The sequence below is a fragment of the Ipomoea triloba genome, chromosome 8 (assembly GCF_003576645.1).
Source record: "Ipomoea triloba cultivar NCNSP0323 chromosome 8, ASM357664v1".
NCBI classification, from domain to species: domain Eukaryota; kingdom Viridiplantae; phylum Streptophyta; class Magnoliopsida; order Solanales; family Convolvulaceae; genus Ipomoea; species Ipomoea triloba.
In genome coordinates, this window is record NC_044923.1 from 16836659 (window position 1) to 16844638 (window position 7980).

The window sequence follows — 7980 nt, forward strand, 5'->3', positions numbered from 1 at the left end:
GTTTCAGGTTCATATTTTATCACTTTCAAGGTCTTACTTAAGGAGAACATAATTAGTTTCGGTGTGTACTCCTAATTGACCGGTCGGAAAAAATTATGCGTGATTCTTAGCTCAGTTTCATTACGGAGTATTTTTTTATTTATTTTTTTTAAAGTGTTAGATTATGTTAAGAATATCTTATGCATTGATAAATTTAAGTTAATATCCGATTTGGTCATATGACTATTAGAATTTTTACCACTTTGGTCATTGACTTTCAAACTTGCTTAATTTTATCCCCAACGTAACTATATGCAATTATTTACCAAAATGGTCCTAGTAAGGACTATTTTAATTTGGTTTGGACAAGAGATTATTTTAGGTAACAACTGCATAGTTGTGGATGAAATTGAGAAAGTTTGAAAGTTGAGGACATAAGTTGTGAAATTTTAATAGTTGAGAAACTAAATCGGGTATTAACTTTGATCAATTTTGATCGAAATACGAAAATCTATAAAAGTTTTTCTAAACAAGCAATTGCATTTCTTTCACAATTTTTCCAATTGCTATGTACCAAAATGATTTTTGAGTCAAGTGTATCAAAATATTTTTTTGGGCTAAATAGTTTCAAAATTCTTATATAAATATGCTCAAAGTCTTGGACAAAAATTCTATTCAAAACTCTTTCAAAATGAACAAGTATTTTTTCCCAACAGGATGTTAGTTGTTGGGAAACATTTAAAGGCAAAGGCTTTTAATGAGTTTTGTCTTTATTTGTTGTCCCACATTGCTTAGATAACCCACTTTTATCCTACTTATATACCTCAACCTCCTTTAAAAGTTTTGAAGAGTTATGAAGAGGGAATAAGGGAAAACCACGCGTACATCGCCCGCCTGCTCGGCGCGCGAGGTGTGGTGTGTTTAATCTTTTGCTACCCAACAGTGTTTTTTGACCCTATTTTTGTGGATCACCTTACCCTCTTGTCCACAAGTCTTCTAAATAGAATGGACGTGGCCTCATGTTGTGTCCATAACGTGTCTTAATGCTGTCTCCATTACAACACTTTTCTATCAATTTTGTGCCTGGTAAGAGGTAAGCAGTTATAACTGCTAGTACACACACACACACACACACACAGACACACACACACACACACACACACACACACACACACACACACACATATATATATATATATATATATATATGTATACATATATACATATGGTTGACTTCATATGAGACAACACCTTCCCGTGAGACAGTGCGACAACGTGAGTGCACATAGTCTACTTGTCGGGAGCATATGATTGGCTTGGTCTAAATGCTTTTAAGGTAGTGTTGCTAAACATGACACAAAACTGTTTCCTTTCTTTCATATACACACACTCAAAGCCAGCATGCATCGAGTTGAAACATTCAAGAACTTTGCCATCCATCTTTCGTTTTGTACATTCAAGTTCGTAACCCAACAGTTAAAAGCATTTAACCAACAACAAAGCAATGTCGCTGCTAGCCAAATCAAGTGCTAATGTCACCATGATCGAATATATTACTGGTGGATTGAATTATAGAAGATGGTCAGCGAAGATCATCATGCTTTCTTCACTGTCGGATTGACATGTTTTCTGGCCATAAGTTTGCCAAAATTATTTGGGACTTATTGCGCTAGAAATATGGCACTAACGATGTTTGAAGAAGGAATTATGTAGTGGGGCGCTGGATGAATTTCAAAATGATCGACTCCAAATCCATAGTTGAGTAAGTACACGAATATGAAAATTTGGTTGCAGATATTACAATTGAAGGAGCTGAGGTCAACGATGTCTTATTGTCTGGTGCCTTTATTGAGAAACTGCCTTACTCCTGGTTAGATTTCAAGAACAAAATGAAGCATGAAAGACCCGACTATACACCGCAACAGCTGGTCAATAGTTTGAACATAGAAGAGGAAAATTGCCTAATGCTTAGGTCAGCTACTTTTCCTGATAATGTAAAAGCTAATGTTGTTGAGACAAGTGTCGGCTTTGACATGCCAAAAGCTAGTGATCGAAATAAAACCCATCAACAGAGCTCCAAAACCAACAATAGTAATCAATTCAAAAATGGCAAAATTTAGAAGAAAGGAATAGGTAGTGGATGCTTTGTTTGTGGGAAATAAGGCCATCATGTTGCACAATGCTACTATCGCAAAGGGGTCAATCAGAACACGAGAAAGTCAGATAATGGAAGACCTAAAAACCAAACTCACCTAACAAAAGACATGGAGAATACGGAAGTGGTTGCAGTTGTAATAACTGAAGCCAACATCGTTGGAGATCTAGAAGAGTGGGTTGTGGACACAGGAACATCTCGCCATTTCTGCAACATCAAGGATATGTTCAAGGTGTTTGAACCTTTCACTAAAGGAAAACAAGTGTTCATGGGCAACTCCAGCGTCTCCCAGGTAAGTGGTAGATGGACAATAGAACTCATGTTATATTCTGGGAAGCAATTAATGTTGAAAATGTGATGTATGTCCCTTCCGTCCATACAAACTTAATTTCCGGAGCCTTGTTGAACATGATCGGGATTAAGATGGTGTTTGAGTCTAACTGTTTGGTTATGACTCGCTATGGGAAATTCCTTGGGAAAGGATACTTACGTGGAGGACTTTTTGTGTTAGATGTTTCTATAATTAGACCTCTCCTTGCTGTTGAGGGTCCTCCCCTGACCATTTATGATTTCATTCCAAATTGGCATATCCCAAGCAATAATAATAATGCTTCTTCTTCTACTTATATCATTGTCTCAGTTAATATTTGGCATGGTAGATTAAGACATGCTGGTGCAAAATGTTTAAATATATTGAAAAACATGAATTTGTTACCAACCTTGTCTAGCAATTCATTTTCTCAATGTGAAACTTGTGCCGAAGAAAAATTTGCTAGAAAATCCTTCTCCTTCATATATCATCATACTACATCTCTGTGTGAATCTAGAGATGCTATTTTCTTTGAACACTTATTTCCTTTAAAGAATACTCATGATTTATCTGTTGACAAACTTCAAAGAAATGATCATATTGTATTTCCTAGTAGTGCAAATGATACTGATGAGCCTAGAAGAAGCAAAAGGCCCAGAATTGAGAAAAGCTTTAGCTCTGACTTTATAACTTTTGTAACAGAGTTGAAAGACTTGAATGAGCTATGTAATCAGTTCATTTGTCAACTAGCGTTAGAAGAAGAACCAAAGACCTTTGAAGAAGGCATGCGCTCGGTCGATTCTACCTTGTGGAAGGAAGAAGTCAAAAGTGAGTTAGACTCAATACAGTTGAACCTCACTTGGGAGTTGGTTAATCTACCCAAAGAGTGTAAACCAATTGGCTGTAAATGGATCTTTAAAAGGAAATTGAGACCAGATGGGTCCATTGAAAGGTTCAAAGTAAGGCTGGTAGCCAAAGGCTACACTCATAAATTTGGTGAAGATTACATTTATACCTATTCACCAGTGATAAAAATTGCAACCATACGTATTCTGTTTGTTCTAGCTTCTCTACACAGGTTGATAGTCCACCAAATGGACGTGAAATCAACATTCCTAAATGGTGATTTAGAAGAAGAAATCTATATGGAATAACCTCCTGGATGTGTAGATCCAGACCAGGAAAGAAAGGTGGACTAAAAAAATATCTTTATGGCTTGAAACAAGCTCCCAAGCAGTGGGATGAAAAATTTCATAAAACTTTAATAGACTTGGGTTATTCCGCTAACTGATCAGATGCCTGCTTATACACTAAAGAGATAAAGTCTAAAGTTGTGATTATATGTCTCTATGTAGATGATATGCTAATTTTCAGTTCGAATATTGAAACTATAAATGAGGTTAAGAGAACTCTTTGTGATAAATTTGATATGAAGGATTTGGGTGAAGCTAATGTGATACTTGAGATAAAGGTTAAAAAAACCGAAAAGGGTTACCTCTTATCCCAAAATCACTATACAGAAAAACCTTCTACAGATGTAACCCTAGCTAAAACCCCTTATGATCTTAGTGTCAAACTTTCAAAGAATATTGAGGCTAGCTTGTCTCAAGAAAAATATGCAAAGATAATTGGGAATCTAATGCTCCTAATGAATTATACTAGACCTGAAATTGCATCCACAATAAATAAGCTCAATCGCTATACACACAACCCAAGTGCTCCACACTGGGATGCACTGAGACGAGTACTTCGTTATCTCAGAGGCACTATAGATTTGGGTCTTAACTATACAGGATTCCCAGCTGTGATGGAAGGGTTCTGTGATGCGAACTAGGTAAATGACAGTGGTGATGTGAGCTCGACCAGCGAATTTGTATTCACCATGTGTGGAGTCGCTGTATCGTGGAAATCAACCAAACAATCATGTATTGCTAGATCAACTATGGAGGCAAAGTTCATAACACTAGATCTAGCAAGCCAAGAGGCCGAGTAACTAAGAAATTTATTGGCATACGTGCCATTGTGAGGTGTCCAACACCTTCTGTGCCTATACATTGTGACTCACAGACTGCGATTTGTGTTGCACAAAATAGTGTCCATAATGGGTAAAGAAGACACATAAGAGTCAGACATGAGTCTGTACGACAGTTAATGTTGAACGGGGTGATCACAATGGAGTTTGTGAGATCCGAGAGGAATATAGCAAATCCTCTCACAAAAAGACTAAATCGAAAGACCATTCTGAAACATCAAGGGAGAATGGTTTGAAACCCAATGAGGTAAGGAATTCATGATGGACACCACTTCCGTGGTCAAACGAAGTCATCGAAAGACTTACACCTAAACTATAAATACATACTTTGTAGCCTAAATGGGTGGTCTATGTCGAGATAGACTTGACAGAGTTAAAGTCTATGCTGACATCGACTAGACAGGAAATTTTCAAGATCAAAGTGTTTGACTGCGCAAAATTTGCGAATTTAGAGTTAACTTGCACATATAAGTTCAAAATTTAGTTATCTGATGAGTTCAAGAGGCAACTCACTCTCGGGTAGTAAATTACTTAATATTGTTGCATGTAAGTTCAAGTTTCATACCCTGACGTAAAAGTTAACTCTTATATTTTAGCTTAGATGTTGTCCAGTCCAGCCTTGTTATTTAAATGTCTGGGGGATTGTTGGGAAACATTTAAAAGGCTAAGGCTTTTAATGAGTTTTGTCTTTATTTGTTGTTCCACATTACTTAGATATCCCACTTTTATCTTACTTATATACCTCAACCTCCTTTAGAAGTTTTGAAGAGTTATGAAGAGGGAATAAAGGGAAACCACGCGTGCGTGTCGCCGCCGCCCGCCTGCTCGACTCGACGTGCGAAGTGTGGTGTGGTTAATCTTTTGCTACCCAAAGCCTTTTAAACAGAATGGATGTGGCCTCATGTTGTGCCCGTAATGTGTCTTAATGTTGTCTCCATTACCACACTTCTCTATCAATTTTGTTGCTGGTAAGAGGGAAGCGGTTATAGTTGCTAGTATATATAATTATATACTACCCTCAGTACTGAAAATGCACATTCATAATCCATCATTCTTGTTGACAGTTTCGTTCCAACGTCTAAGCTTATATATATATAAACAGGTTGTGGCCTGTTGTTCTGTGTGTATCTGTTGAGAGTATACGATTGCCTTAGTCTAAATGCTTTTAAGGTAGTGTTTCTAAACACAACACAGAACTGTTTCCCTTCTTTCATATACGCACACTCAAAGCCAGCGTACATCGAGTCGAAAAGTTCAAGAACTTCGCCATCCTTCTTTCATTTCGTACATTCAGGTTTGTAACTCAACAATGGGATCTCAAGAACCCACCAACAACCCATTAAGATATCGCCACTACACAAAGGTGTTAATAGGATCTCAAGTGCTCACCAACAGTCCATCAAGATACTGTTAAACAACAACAAGATGTTAATGGGATCTCAAGAGCCTACTAAATAGGAACCCGTCAAAGCTTAAGGGACAAAGTGACAAATTGTTGACAGGATATTCAGAACCCGCTTGGTGAGGCAATAAGCTATATGTAAAATCATGGTAGCCATTTCTATTCATTAGCCCTCCTATATTATATATGTTTCTCCTCCAGCAGAACTAATTAAATGAGTGAGGATGTGATGAGAGTCCATCTCCACCTTCAAAGCTTCCCATCTTAATTTTTAACACTTCTCTTCGAAGGTTTGAATCAAGAAACAAGAAAATCATGTTCTTCATCCTTTTTTATATTCAACAAAGGTTTTCTTCCATTTGTGAAAGAAGTTATGATTTTAATCTTTCTCTAATCTCTCAAAACTTCTTATTCAATTCCCAACATATCTCATGAACAAATCATGTCGTTAGATCTTATCACTCGAAATTAAGTTTTATTAATGTTGATATTTATTCATGTTTAATTTATATTTTAAGTCACTAACTCTGAAACAATGTATTATATCAATCATTATTTATACATAATACAATTATACATTTTCAACTAAACATTTATGTATAAATTAAATTTTGCGCTATAACCAAGATCCGAATTTCAAACAAAGGATCTTGAATGTCACCGGATACCCTCTTCATTCTAAATTGTAAAATTGTAACCAAAACAGTTTGAAATAATTGATATGTATATACCTATAAGGTTGAAGAGTCGAAACATTAGGACGTAACATGCATGCATAAATAATACCTATAATTTATATTAATTTCTTATATTGGGTGGCGAATGTAATATTCATAAAAAAAAAGTGTAAAATTGTAATATATGTTGAGCTAACATTCACATATTGGGTGTAACAATGTTTAAAATCATATCACCACAAATCTCTCCCCACCACTTCTCACTGATCCCACCACCATCACCTCCTCCATCATGAGGACCAGAGAGATCTCCGGAGGAATTAAAAAAAAAAAAAGAAAAATGAAAAGGGAAATTTTATGATTATAAACACATCAAAATGTATGTAAGTTGGTTCATGGTTGATAAACACAGTTTATATGGTTAATACGGGAAAATTATACTTTTCGTTTCTAAGTTATATGATAATTGTAAAATTCGTCATCACTAATTGTTGTGTTGTTCATGCGCACTTTTCGTCTCTTTACTAACAAAATATTAGTGACGAAAAGTGAGCACAAAAAAATTAATATAAGAACGAAAAGTACAACGACAATAATAGTTTAGAGGTGAAAAGTTAGCACGACTAATATCTAAGGACGGATTCTATAATTATTTTATAACTTAAGGATGAAAAATGCAAATTTTAGAGTAATAATTGGAAGGTAAATGCTGTAAGGTGGTGAGTAGACACTACTAGGATTATTGATAATCGTGACACAACGTTGTACTTGTCAACCTCACTCTCAATCAGTGTCAAATGCAAGTTGTTAAGGTTTTTCTTTCTAAATAATAATTTTTCATCCTCTCTATATTTATGCGAAATAATTACTTTAAATTTTCAATAATTGACATGACCATTGTTAACTCTTCAATTTTTTATAAGGTGATTGTGTTAGTCCCTCACCAAAAAAAACTGCTAAAGTTACAAAAAATATGTAGGTACTAAATATTTAATTTATAAACGATTTATTTATTTATTTTTTTGTAGATAAAACACTAAAATTCATAGGTTTTTAAAATTAAATTTGTAGGTATTTTGCTGTTTTCTTGTACTGATAGAAATAAAACTATAATTTGCAATTCTAAACTATTACAAATTTCTTTAACTGGTCAAGAAACCAACACGATCATCTCATGTTAAAAAATTGAATTAATATATATTTGTCCAAAATATTATGTAGTACAACTTTTATAGCATAATGTACAAAAAACTTAACGAAAAAAAGAGACATAAATGAGGGATATAATCTTCATTTATTATGTTTAATATATATATATATATAAACTATATATATAAACTATTTTACCTTTAAAAAAAATTCTTCTTTTGGGGTTGGAGTGGGCTGTGGGGTAGGTGATGTGGGGAGGGGGGGGGGGGGGGAGGG